Genomic DNA, 14,858 nt, shown 5'->3' on the forward strand with positions numbered 1-14,858 from the left:
AATTATTCGCTTTGTTTCAGCACGGGAAACATGTCTTCCAGGGTGTCATCGTTTCCGTTATCAGACCATCCAAAACCTCTGAACTGAATTTCACTATCTGCCTCCAATAACCTCTATACCAAACCTTCTAGGCTATCCGTTCAAGCCAATTCTTTCTCTCGAATAGGAGTAAAAGTGTGGAATGCAATACCTCAAGCATTAAGAAATCTTTCCAAAAACGCACTTAAAAGAAAACTCAAACAAATTTTACTCAACATATTAGGTTCACAAGACTCTTATATAGATTTATCTGAGACTATACAAAATGTAAAATCCTGGTAATACTTATTCTGATCTGTCCTGACCATCTTTTATAAACAGAAGCTGTACCTTATTATTTTAGTTAGTATAAATTAGTTCAATGTAACAGTTTTTCTTGTTGTTATTCAATACTGTCTCTTTCCCTTCTACTTCTTTTAGTTCTACTTCTTTTAGTTCTACTTCTTTTTTGTAATTCGGCCATTAAGGCATGGCCCGCCTTGATTAGTCTTTGCTAGTTGCGGGCATGCCCTTTTCTGTAAAATTTAATTGGAAATTAATAAAGTGTGTGAGATTGCGTGTGCGTGTGTGCGTGTGTGTGTGTGTGCGTGTGTGTGTGTGTGTGGGTGTGTGCGTGTGTGCGTGTGTGTATGCGTGTGTATGTTTGTGCGTGTGGATGAAATAACTGGACTGTAAATATTACAGTGTTTTCTGTCGCATTAAATTCTCTTCCTACTTCACTTTATTGGCAGGCGAACGATCACAGCGTGTCACTGTTTATCGAAGCAACGTCAAAAAAGATGTCATTAAAATATTTAGCAACCCGAGAATTTTCAGCTACAGTTTTGATGTGGTTTTTCTAGATGCAAGGAGCGAACCTGAGGCCGGACGGGGTAAGGAAGTTCTCCTCGATGTCATGACGTGTTTCTGGCAGGAATGTTTTACAGCTCTGACGAATGGAAGTAATGAAAAAATACCATACATAAGGCATGACCTCCAAAAGCCTGAATGGAAGGCCATCGCACGAGTCCTTGTTTATGAGTACTAAAAGATGAAGTATTTTTTTTTCAGTTTTTTGCTCTATTTTCATGACTAATTGCTGTAATTTGTTTTGCTGTTTTTATTCTTACAAAACATTTTTGTAAGAGTTCCAATACTTGTGGATCATCCACACACTTTGCAAACATTTGGCATGCAGACAAGACAGAGGTAGTCAATGTACCCTTTGAGGAAAAACACCTTTTATATGACGTCTTCAATTTACTTTATTTGAAACTCTGATCTGAAGTTTTATACGAAATAATTCATATTAACTCTGATCTGAAAATATTTGTCAACAAGACTTGTTAGTAGTGAGAAGTACCAACAAAGTTTCCTTTCATAACTTAATTTCTTAAATGTCCCAATCACTGGATCTCCCAAAAAAATATTACATCTCTTTATTTTTGGTGCAAATTACAAGTCCTTCTTTATATAAAAATGAAAAGTGCTAGTCATACTTCAATAATAACAGCTCTTAAGTTTACTTGTTGTTCTTCTCTGTCTGTCAGCTATCAACAAAATTGTTTTATACTTCGGGCAGTGCATAACTATTTGTGGACCAGAGTTCCAACGCACCTCTGTAATCGCATATAGCTACTCCTGTCTCTTGTACAAATGTTTCTCCTTTGTAAGACGCACTCTACTCTGTTGTCAATACTGCTTTAAGTTCAGTGGAAACGACTGACTGAGGAATCGAGATGGCGGTGTTGGAACGTGTTGCTGAACGCTTGCTTTGTAGATTTAGGTACTGGTACACTGGGATCATCTATGTATCTCTTACACTTCCGAATGTGGTATCCTTCTTTTATAAATATGAGGGTAATAGACGATTTGTAGTCGCATTCAAAACTGTGATTGGCTTGTGATATTTCTCACCTTTGCCATTAACACAACTCAAGTGAGTTTCGAGTCTTTGTTTCCTCGACAACTTTCGGCCACAAATCGTGCATTTGTAATACGATCGATTCTTGTCGATTATTTCTACATAGAGTGAGCTCACATCTTTATTTATATCACCAAGCTATCCATCTTCTAGAAGCAGAGAACCGGTCGGAGAAGTCAGAATAAAGTTGGGCGCTTCTCTTAACACTGCAATCGGCAAGCCAGCGGATTCACTTTGCTAGCCAATGACAAGTCCTAAAAGATCCACGTGATCATGCCCGTGATCGGAAACAAAGAAGACTCCATTTGGCGCTCATCTTTGAATGTACTTTTCATCGGTTGATCGCTTTTCTCAACTGTTTTGCTTAATATAACATTTCTAAAGATAGCTTTTATTGTGGTTCAATGGGAAAACGAGAATAGCGTGAGTGTTGTAAAAGAGAAGAAAGTCGTTGGCGCCGTGGAGTTAAAAGAAGGGACAACAGTTGACATATGGACCGGTACAAACAAGGGTCGAGTGGCCATCTGTAAAGCTACGATTTTGAAAGTTTGTGGTGAGTAAAAATTGCGATATTCGTTGTGATCAAAATCTTATAAAAGAATAGATGTAGCGGGTTGAATTAAGCTTACATAACGCTCGGCGCAACTGAAACTAGAATAATTCTGAGAATCGAATCGGTCACTTGCATGCCGCAGTTTCTTAAGCTTATGCTTTACAATGAAATAAACTTATCAGTAAGGTTTCAAGATTCCTCTAGTCACGTTTGGGAACATTCAAGATTCATAACAAACCTTAGTACATAAAGAAGCCCTCCTTGGTAAAAACAAAATAATGTATTCAGCCCTTTTTTAGTAAAATCCATGAGAGAGATGTACTAACTCCATAACAGAGATTTCTCCATTTGAGAATCCAATGAATGCCCTTTTCCTCATAGCCATCTTAAAAGCCTGGTCTGAGCTTTAAACATACATATTTTAATATATTTTTTTTTTTTCAAATTCAGATGCCAAGGAATCCAGATACAAAATGGTCAAGGTTCTTGTTGACAACCTCATTCAAGGCCGACTCATTGTGAGCCCAGGAAAAAAAATACAAACAGCACAAACAGCAGCTAAGTTTGCAGTTTAGGATAACTTCATTCTAATTTATTGTTACAGTTACAACAAGATTTTAATCAAAAAATCAATTTTATTTGTCTGTAATTAGCCCCTTCACTCCCAAGAATATAACTATAAATATAACTTAAGATATTGTATTTTATGGAAAAGAATCAACAGATTTTATTCACAATTTGTGTCAAACCAAATTTAATGATTGATTAGAACTATTTTATATGAATAGCTGTAATTGAGGATTAATCCGTATGACGTTTTCAAGAAAAGAAAAATAAATCAAATTCCATCCTAATATTACCACACATTGATGTTAATAATTAATCAAAAATATTTTACATGTAAGCCTTAATTAAGCTTCTAAATAAATTTCATTGAATACTTGAATTTTAGCTGGGTTTTTTTAATTTTAAGTATTTATTTTATATCATTAGCCTCAAATTTTTGCTTAAAATTCCCAGTAATTCCTAGGAATTTTTTAGATTTACAGCTTTTCAGGGAAAGTCATTGGTTCTCTGAGTTGGAATTCCTAGGAATTCCTAGGAATTCCAAGTCCTGTTGGCTATAAACTTGGAATTTCTGGGAATTTCTGGGAATTTCTGGGAATTTCTGGGAATTTCTGGGAATTTCTGGGAATTTCTAGGAATTTCTACGTTTTTAGAACCAGAGTTGTTATGGTTGGGAATTCCTAGGAATTCCTAGGAATTCCTAGGAATTCCCAGTCCGAATTTACCGTGAAAATTCACACCTTTATTCCTAGGAATTCCTAGGATTTTCCTAGGAATTCCTAGGAATTCCAAAAGCCATTTCGCAAGGGTTGAAAACAGGACTTATCACTGAAAAAGTAGCCTTAATGACTCAATATATAAAAACTCAGGAGATAGAGTTAGTATCTTACAACGTGCACAGTGTACAGCCACAGTAGCACTATAACTTAACTGTCACTCACTTGACAGTTTTGAGAGAACAACCAATACAATACTGAGTTAGATTATTTTACATTTCAGAGTCAAGGAAGTTAACCTGTCAAACACAGTCTCCCTTGAAGATATTGAACTCACACTTATTTACCATGGTTACTTTTTATACGAAGAGAAATTAGGCCAAGAGAATTTTTGAGTGAGTCATTTTAAAACAACTTTTATATTGAGGAATGTTCCTTGTAGCCTTACATCACAAGGCTCACTAAAATTTAGATATCATCCAAATATATCCATGGTGGGGCCCATGCTGATTACTTTGTTAGAGAAATAAACTGAAGTGTTCAAGAAATATACATTACATCATATGATGAACAAAAACTAATTCATTCAGTGACTACCTTTCATACAGTCCTACAAGACAAGCTCATGCAGAGAATACAAGGTATACATAAGTGTAACAAGATGGAAACAGTAGGGCGCATACCGCCAAAGAAGCAAATTGAAAAAAAGTCTTATTTTTCATCGTAAATAGTCTTATCAGTTCTGCATTCTTATTACTTAGCGGGCTAACTGACAAAGTAATTTTAAAACACCAAGAAACTAATGCAAGGTGCACTAGACTCGCCAGTTCTTCCATAAACACAGCAAGAAATAAATGCAAACAACAAAGCGACAGTGACGTAAACAGCGAAATGAAAGTGTAACTGCACTCCGCGGTATTTACATAAGTCGCATAAAATAATTCAAAGCAGTTCAAATTCATTAATAAAACTGATTTGAACTGACTGGTGGTGACTCTTCATGAAAAAAACTTTATTCTTGTTCTATAAAAGCAATCGAAATATCGCATGTTACCGGTGACCCTTCGACGATGAATAGTTCCAAATTCAATCAAAACAATTCACGAATACACAGCTGGCAGAATTACAACTTCTTCAATTTCCTCAGCAGGATTTAAACAAGAACCGTAAAACTACGAAGCAATAAATGGCCAAAATTCGACAAGAAAACGAACCGTTTGCGAGTCGGCTTGTTGTGACAAAATACAAAAGAATGTTATGAAAGCATGATTAAAACGGAACGAAATTGAGCTGCGAATTACCCTTTGTCCAGCAATGCGGGTAATGGACTGGGCTAATCTTAAGGAATCTAAAGAAGATGCTCCATTTTAGTTCAACTTTGACTGTTGCCTGCACACCTGTTTTTTGGAAATGCGCAAGTGTCTCTTGTGGCTTAGCGATAGCTACATCGCACTTGCTCCGCGAACCAAGGGCGTAAAAATTCTTATCACAACACCACAGGAAACTGAACAGAATCTTCATGAATAACGACTGCAAATACAAACTAAGATCACAAAACTTACGTGGTAGTGTGTCCCCAAGGAGATGTTACTCTGACGTACAGCTCCACTCAAATCATTCACTTGTTGCTTTGTCATTTTAACATCAAAAAGCCACAGCTCCTCCAGGTAAGGAACACAGTTGAGATGTCGAGTGAGAACACTTACTCCTTCACCAAGAGGATTACGTGCCAAGTTGAGCCAGCGCAGGCTAGGAGCCTCGTGCAGAGATCTGGCGATGGCTGCGGCAGGTTTGGCTGTTAAATTGATATCCTCTAGTAGTAGTCTCACAAGTCTGTCAGTAAAGATGATATGAGACACCAGGGTCTCTGTCAACCGAGCATCAATGCTTTCAAAGGGTTTACCAACAATATATATCCATCGTAGAGAAGTGCAAAGTGATAAACAGTCAGCTAACATCTTCATCTCTTGCCTTTCTATGTCGTAAATAAAAATGTTCCTCACACAGGAAAGGCTGTTTGGAGTGGGACCACTGATGCTATAAGTGTTCTTAGTCAAACACAAAGCTGTTTCGTTGTTGTGTTCATTCAACGAATCACCGACACGCTTCACCTGATTAGACTCTGCTCTTGATGAAATGGGCTCTCGCAGCATTTCAGTTAAAGAAGTGTCATCAATTCCTTCTTTTCGTATTTGAGGAATGTAAAGGATAATTTTTCTTTCTCTCTTCAAGAAGAACTCTTTCAAAGGACGACGCGGGAACTTCTGTAGAAAATCTGCGGCTTTCTTTTCGCCCGAACAGCTCAAAATAACAGCATTTGTGTCCTCTGCTACAGTGATCAAGTTTCGATAGCTTTTCTCTGAATCCACTACGTAGCGAGGAAAAAAGATAAAGTCGGGTATCACGGCAGATTTCAACAAATGTCCATTTGCAGTAATGTTCAGCTGGTTAGAATCAAGAAACAAAACACCTCCAGTGTAAGAGGGAAACGCTGAGCTGAGATCTTGTCTCTTCTCGGCCGAACAACAAATGTAGCTGTTAGATTTTTCCTAATTTTGGTTTCCCTGTTCTACGTAGAAGTTAGTGTCACGAGACCTGTTTTCCATATTTGGTATTGTACACGAGGTTTTCTGTTCAGATTAAAAATAGTTCTTCCGCCATCTTGATCTAGTTACTGTGTTCCTGGCCTTTTATTCGGAATACACAACAATTGGCGACGAGGATGGGATTCCTTTGATCAAGCACAAGCGGTTAACAGGAGTGGGTCGTACAAATCACGTTCAAAAAGGGACAGAGACGACGAAAATAAAATTATGCCGAACGAAGCACCGAGCGCTAACACGAGTCAAGCCATCGGCAAAGTGACAAAGTTTGTGGTGGGAGCGGATTGGGAGTCCTACACCGAACAACTGGATTTTTACTTTCTTGCAAATGGAATCAAGGAACCTAAAACAATGAAGGCCGTACTTTTGACGAACCTTCCGGTGGAAACTTACCAATTGGCGAAGGATTTAGTGGCCCCCACACAACTGAAAGATGACGCCACTACCTATGAGATCATCGTGGAGCGAATGCGGGAACAACTGAAACCTGAAAGATCAGCGCTGGTTGCGAGGTATGAGTTCGACAACCGAGCCAGGAATTCCGGTGAGTCAGTTAGTCATTATGTAGCCACGCTGAAGCACTTGGCCACAGAATGTAAGTTTGGAGAGGCCATGCGAACCGAGCGCCTTCGTGACCGATTAGTTTCAGGTATCCGCGACTCGAAGATGATTACGGAATTGTTGAAAGTAAAACTCGCCGACCTTTCATTTGATCTCGCGGTTCAAAAGTGTTTGGCCATTGAGCAGGCTAATAAAGATGTTCAGGTGCTTCAGGGAGAACAAGGGCCAGGCACCCCAATCAATAAACTTGACACTGTCAAAACTGGGGAAGAACAAGCCATATCCAAGCCACCACCTAGGGTCGAGGGTCCCCGAGGTAAGGACAGTAAGAAGTCTAAACCTTGTTACCGCTGCTCAGGGTCACATCACTCACAAAAGTGTCCCTTCATGAAAGAACGCTGTTTTCATTGTGGCATCATTGGACATACACAGAGAGCATGTAGGAAGAGACAGGCCACCTCACAGATGACTGAGGCTGGAATAAATGTCATGGAGGGTGATGATTCCGAAGAAAGTGATGGAGAATTTGGGAACCTGTACCATGTCTCAGACATTAAAAACACAAAGCCCATTTCACTTAAGATCTACCTTGAAGGCCGCCCAGTGACTATGGAGCTGGATACAGGTTCAGTGGTGTCAGTCATGAGTGAGAGGGTGTATTTGGATTACCTTCGCCACATTCCTTTAAAGGACACCTCCTTGAAGTTGCGCACATACACAGGAGAGTCAGTGAAGCCTATGGGGTTTTGCCATGTGACTGTGCAGTATCAGGGACAGTCAAAGAAACTTCCCATATATGTAGTGAAGAATGAGGGACCCACCCTTTTTGGCAGAGAATGGCTGGAATCTATCCATCTGGACTGGCCCTTACTTCGTCTGGAAACATCCGACACCATTCCAGCCCTGGAAGATGTCCTGAGTAAGCATGGAGATGTTTTCTCTGAAGGTTTGGGCAAAATGAAGAATATCCAAGCACGGATCCAAGTTAAAGAGGATGCCCGGCCTCGATTCTGGAAAGCCCGCCCAGTAGCGCTGGCTCGTAAACCAGCAGTGGACGAAGCATTGAGAGAGCTGGAAGCTGAAGGAGTTATAAAGAAGGTAGCTACTAGTGAGTGGGCTGCTCCAATTGTGACACCTGTGAAGAAGGATGGCAGTGTAAGAGTGTGTGGTGACTTCAAAGTGACCATCAATTCACAGCTGGAGGTAGACGAGTACCCACTTCCCCGCATTGATGATATTTACGCCAGCCTAGGTGGGGGAACGTTGTTCAGCGTCATTGACCTTCGTCAGGCTTACTTACAAATGGAGGTTGAGGAGCACTCCAGGCCTTTCCTCACCATTAACACAACCCGTGGTTTGTTCCAGTACCAGCGCCTTCCTTATGGTGTAGCTTCGGCGCCAGCCATCTGGCAGCGAGCTATGGATCAGATCCTACAAGGACTACCAGGGGTCTTCTGTTACCTGGATGATATCATTATAACCGGCCATACCATAGAGGAACACCTGGAGCGGTTAGTCGCAGTATTGAAGAGGTTGGAAGAGTATGGTTTGAAAGCCAACCGAGAAAAGTGTAAATTCCTTAGAAGTTTTGTGGAGTACCTAGGACACGTCATCTCTGCAGAAGGACTGCACCAATCCCCAAAGAAAGTAAAGGCTATCACTGAGATGCCGAAACCTCAGGATGTTACTCAACTGCGTGCTTTTCTTGGCATGGTCCAGTATTACGCCAAATTCTTGCCCGATCTGGCCACTCATCTTGCTCCACTTCATCGGCTGTTACAGAAAGATGTGACGTGGTTGTGGGGAGCTGCGGAACAAACTAGTTTTCTTGTGGTGAAAGAAATGTTGCTACAGGATAGGGTTCTGATGCGCTATGACCCTGACTCACCACTAGTTCTTGCCACAGACAGCTCCTCGTATGGTCTCGGAGCGGTCTTGTCACACCGTACTGCTGAGGGAGTAGAGCGTCCTATCGCTTATGCGTCCCGGTCCCTGTCCGAAACAGAGAAGAAGTTCTCACAAATCGAGAAAGAAGCATTATCTTTGGTCTGGGGTGTGAAGAAGTTCCAAATGTACCTGGAGGGTCGCCACTTCACCTTGGTCACCGACCATCAGCCTTTGAAGTACATAATGGACCCCGGGAAGGCTGTGCCAGTCACAGCAGCAGCGAGGATTCAACGTTGGTGTCTCTTCCTAGGAGCTTTTTCATACAATATCGAGTTCCGAGGTACCAAGCAACATGCCAATTGTGATGGTTTATCTCGCCTACCCCAACCATCAGCGCCCGCTGACAAGCCCGATGAAGTTGAAATATTCCATACCACCGTTGTCGAGGCCCTCCCCGTTACAGAGCACGACTTGAGAATGCAGACCCGTAGGGATCCAGTACTTTCCCGTGTTCTGGAGCTTGTGCAGTCAGGATGGCAAGGGACCGAACTTCACCCAGAGCTCATCCACTATGCCCATCGCGGTAACGAAATCACGATTCATCATGGAGTTCTAATGTGGGGTAGTAGAGTAGTCGTCCCAGCCAAACTGAGAGAGAGAGTTTTGGAAACGCTTCACGAGGGTCACATTGGTATGGTCAAGATGAAGGGTTCGTCCCGGGGTTTTGTTTGGTGGCCAAACATTGACAAGGACATAGAAGGGGCCGTCCGAAACTGTGAGGGATGTCAAGAGTTGGCAAATAATCCAGCCCGTGCACCCCTGCATCGATGGGAGTACCCTTCCCTTCCCTGGCAAAGACTGCATATTGACTTTGCCGGACCAGTCGAGGGAAAGATGCTCATGGTAGTGATCGATACCCACAGCAAGTGGCCGGAGATTTTCGTGATGGAGATCACCACTGCTGAAGAAACCGTTAGCACGCTGCGCTCTCTGTTTGCCCGCATGGGACTCCCTGACCAGATGGTGTCAGATAATGGTCCACAGTTCACGTCTGAAACCTTTAGGAAATTTACAACTGCGAACGGTATAAAGCATGTCACTGGTGCACCTTACCATCCATCAACCAATGGTCAGGCGGAAAGATTAGTACAGAGTTTCAAGAAAGGAGTTAAGGCTGACAAGTCCAGTAGAACCCTGCAACACAAGCTTGATAGGTTCCTGTTAGCTTATCGATCAGCGCCACACGCCACTACTGAGCTTAGCCCTGCACAGCTTCTCCTGGGTCGGAATGTTAAGACAAGGTTGGACCTGATTAAGCCGGATGTTTCAAGAAAAGTTAACAAGAAGTTGCTCCAGCCCAATGACCGCACTTTAAAGTCTTTTGACCAAGACCAGAACGTATGGGTCCGCAACTACCGCAGAGGTCCAAAATGGGTGCGTGGCACCGTCATTGAACAAACGGGTCCAGTCCTGTACAAAGTCAAGGTAAACGACCAAACCTGGAAACGTCATGTCGAGCAGCTACGGGATAGCAATCTTTGCCCACCTGACGCGGAAACGATTGATGATTGTGCTGTTCCGGAGGAGGTCGAACATGACACACCGCCTGTAGCTACGGAGACTGAGTGGAAGGATGCACCACCTTTGGCTGTGACGCCTATTGGGGAGTTTTCCCCTCCAGAACCACAAGGTCATCAACTAGATCCGAAACCTGAATTGATTACCACCCGTGCCGGTCGTTTGGTTAAACCACCTCCTAAGTTGAAGGACTATGTTTGCGGCTAGAGGGAACTGTGGTGTTTTCTTTCGGTGGTCACAGTACCAACATGTTATCTAAGATACTTTGAAATTTGTTTCTTGGATTTTGTTTTATTCTTTCTTTTCATTAGTGTACTATTTAGTCTTAAAAGGGAGGAAATTGTTAGATTTTTCCTAATTTTGGTTTCCCTGTTCTACGTAGAAGTTAGTGTCACGAGACCTGTTTTCCATATTTGGTATTGTACACGAGGTTTTCTGTTCAGATTAAAAATAGTTCTTCCGCCATCTTGATCTAGTTACTGTGTTCCTGGCCTTTTATTCGGAATACACAACAGTAGCTATGCGATATAAGCTCTAGATAAAGTTTTTGGTTTTGAGACAACGGTTTTCAAGCTGCTGAATCAGCTCAGTGAAATTACATTCCGACAAAGATTCCTTTCTTCCAACAGAACCTACATGACGGAAAACTGCACACGCGGCTTCTGTTGACAGCTCACAGGCAAAAGTGAGAACTTAATTCATCTTCACGATCTGTTCAAATGATTCAACTTTGGAAAGGCTAGGAGTACTATCTCCTTTAATAGACAACACTTCCTCCTTAATGTGCCAGGCTGCAAGGAACTCCTGCACGGATTTATGAATGAAATAGGCCCCTTTTTCTGGATTGAGACTCGTGACATTGACAATCTGGAAAAGCCCAACTTTACTTAATTTTTGAAAACTTCTTGAAATATTGCCGAAGAGTTCGCTACAGCGTACGTAAAGACGGTCTTTTAGCAGTGCTTCGAAGGCAGCCTTTCCAAGATTGTTCAGGTCCTCTCTGGCTTCCGCGGAGGTCACTTCCACAAATGGTATGGGTTGTTGACTTTCACCTTTGTGATCTAACATGGTTTGAATGAATTGTGTGAATATGTCGGCCCGTGATTTTGGCAGTCCCTCGTGATGTTTCGCTTTCCACAAAATACACAGCATCAGTAGGAGTAGAGGTATTTCTGCCATGCCAAGGAGATCTTTTTCTTTCAGGTAGGACATAAACTCGTCAAGATCTTGTTCACCAGCCAAAAACTTTCTCGCAAAGGTTACGATTTTACTCCAGCTTTTAAAACCTTGAATTTCCATCTGAACGTGGCTGGGGCCTATTAACCCGTCACATTTAAGTTGTCGAGTGATGACAATAACGTGACAATCTCTGAGTTGCTCGCCCCTCCAAATTTCTAGAATAGGTGAGTGTGCTTTTGCACAGCTGTACTCATCGTAGCCATCCAAAATAAGAAGCACTTTATCTTGATTGTTAATTATGTAATCATAGAGACTATCAACTGAGATCAGACCATCACTGGCCAGCAATTTAGACGCACGTAAAACATCGCGGATGTTTCCAACGTCACACACATCTCGCAACTTAATCAGAATCAAAACACAAAAGTTCATTAGGATTTTTTTTAAGGCTTTCGACCAATCATATGCAGCTTTTTTACAAAACGTACTCTTGCCAATTCCTGGCCGACCATAAACGAGCGTTCGTGTTGGTTTGCGGTCATATTCATCATCCTTGAACATGTCGGTGTAGTCTTCAAGTTCTTTTTGAGTCACTCCGGTGGGCTTCCTGTCATCTCTGACCCAAGACAAAGGTGTGTAGATCTCATCAATCTGAACGGAAGAGCTGTCGTCAAGTGGAACGACTTTCACCTTACTGAAGGTGTCGTAATAAGACTGAAGCTGCTCTTGACACTTCTCAACATTCAACGGTTCTAAGAAATATGTACAAAACAAAACAAAACAGGATTTAACTTTTATTGAAGGGATGAATATGCACACGATTCCAAGTTTCTAACACCACACGAACTCAAGTACAGTTTCCTTGGCATGAAAGGATTACCGTATTATTCGATTAAACGCCGCCCTCAGATAAACGCCGCATGTAGAGAAGAATTATTGATAAACACCGCCCTCGAATACACTCCGCATTATGATGTGGCGTTTATTCGAATAATTGACTAAAAAAGCACACAGTAATCGAAGCATTGATCGCAGTTGGAAATTTTGAGTGAACCAGACACAAAACCTTTTGAATGGAACAGTTCTGATGTCGAGGAAGCATATCCGACATTAGATCTTTATTCACTTTGTGTATTGCAGTAGTATTAACATGCAAGTAATGAAATAGAGAACGACATAAAAAATGACTTTTTAGAAAAGCACTGAAACATGTTTCTGTTTTTCAAAACTGACACGGTCAGTTACTACACTATTGCTTGCAAGAAAGAAATTGGATTTTAAATGAACGCCGCCCTCATGTAAACACCGCACTCGAATCGCACAAAATTTAATAGGCGACGCAGCGTTTAATCGAATAAATACGGTAAGATAATTTCCCCGCCGCCGCCTCCCCCTGCAAAAAACACACCCACACTGTTCTTTGATTCTTCACTTTGTCAGTAGCTCTTCTTAAATCGTAGGGAAGACTAAATTGCCAGCATTTATTTCATCATAGATCAATAATGTTGGGAAATGAAGCAGCCAAAGTAACAAAAAAAACTTCATGAATTTTTATTTGATAAAATTTTGCATAGTGCTGTTTCTTGAACAGAATGACAAATTGTGATAGGAAAAGGGAAAGGAGAGAAGTTTAACTATCTTGTGACGAGCGTAGGACAAAGGAAAAATTTTGAGTCCTCACCAAGAGCAGAACCTAACACCTTCAGATTCCGCGCTCGGACATTCTACTACCACAAGCATAATATAAGTTATTAAAACGAAAGCTTCATATGAAATTTCTTTACTTGATAATTAAAATACCTGCTACTCTTCTACGTTTATTTTCTGAAGGATCATTACTTTTACAATTCTCCTCTCCAGTTGAAATGTCTGAAAAAGAGAAAAGAAATTTATACTGTTATGAGAATTAAAATACACTTCACTACATTTGTGAAATGGGTAACAAGCAGGAGTCGAAATAAGTGCTGATCGAACATGAAAATCTCATATGAGCCCACTCACGAAATAAAAGAGAGAAGAGAATTGAAATTCATTAGAACGGAATAAAAGCTAAGATTTAGATCTCAACAAAGTTTTAAACCGGTCAGTAACAGCGAAGATTGGTGGAGAGGTGAATAAAGAAACTTTGGGTTCATCTTACTGCGCTCAAGAGTCTGGACACGAAAACAATAATTAGGAGGGCAGGGGGAGGGGGATGGGGTGGTTGATAAGCGTGTTTAATCAACGATTTGTAATACCTACAACCTAAGACGAAAAACAAAAGATCTATGATTAAGTAAATACAATGAAGACGCAGAAAGTGAGCAATTTCTTGTGAAAACCCTCTAATCTGTAATTTTAGAACGTTATCCATGACTTCAAAATTTGTATAAACTATTAAAGTGAATTTGTGCATATCTCAGACTGTAAGTTTTTCTCTACAGCAATGCAATTGAAAAATAAAGAACGCGTATATTTATCAGTTTTCTGATATATATTTAATTTCACTGATGATCTGCATGTTCTCATCATCAGATAACGACATTTTTATACCAATAAAAAGATCTCTTGGAAGACACAACCAAAGCTGTTACAAAAATGTACACATGCATTTTGTACATGTACACTCTTTACAGGGATAACCTCAGGAGTCTCCCTCTCAAGTACTATATATTTGTGTTTGAATCAAAAGTTATTATCATTATTATTTTTATAATTATTATCATTACTGTTATAATTCCATAGAAAAATTTTAATAATAGTGTTAGAAGTATGTCATTTTGTAACTCCTTTAAGATTCATAAGTTCAAGATTCCTGTAAGTTAGCACAAGGAGGAGGAAAAATCCATATTTTATGGCTTCAATTTTGTCTACAGGAAGTTAGTTCCACTTTTCATTATTCTTTAAAGAATTGTTAAGTCTCAAACACCAAGTCTTGTCTTGGGTTGCACTCAGAGTGGATTTCCCCAAAAATTAAATAATAACCTCAAGTTCCATAGTCTTTCTGTAACAATAAATTGAGGGTCATAACCCTAAGATAATATTTGTTACCAAAAGCTAACACCCAAATATGCATAAAACCAAGATAAGCCACCTGTATTCTTTACTTTTTTTTCCAAATTGCCCCTTATTCATATGTTTCACTCTGCTACCTGACTTAGACTTTGCTTTTGCCATCTGTCTGCTTCTATGTAGTCCAATAAGACCCCCTACATTTTCTTCTCTTTTGCCTTCATCAAATAACTGTGTATGCAGGTATGGACCTCAAAGGAAACACTTCATTCTATTTCCTG

At 40.6% G+C, this 14,858-nt stretch overlaps 1 pseudogene; it reads right to left on the reverse strand.

Annotated features, from left to right (window-relative positions):
- LOC131787831 (NLR family CARD domain-containing protein 4-like) overlaps positions 1 to 14,110 on the reverse strand; it is a 22,022-nt pseudogene extending 7,912 nt beyond the window's left edge.
- Positions 14,111 to 14,858: the final 748 nt, after the last annotated feature.

This window comes from Pocillopora verrucosa, chromosome 3, assembly GCF_036669915.1.
Source record: "Pocillopora verrucosa isolate sample1 chromosome 3, ASM3666991v2, whole genome shotgun sequence".
Taxonomy (NCBI): Eukaryota; Metazoa; Cnidaria; class Anthozoa; order Scleractinia; family Pocilloporidae; genus Pocillopora; species Pocillopora verrucosa.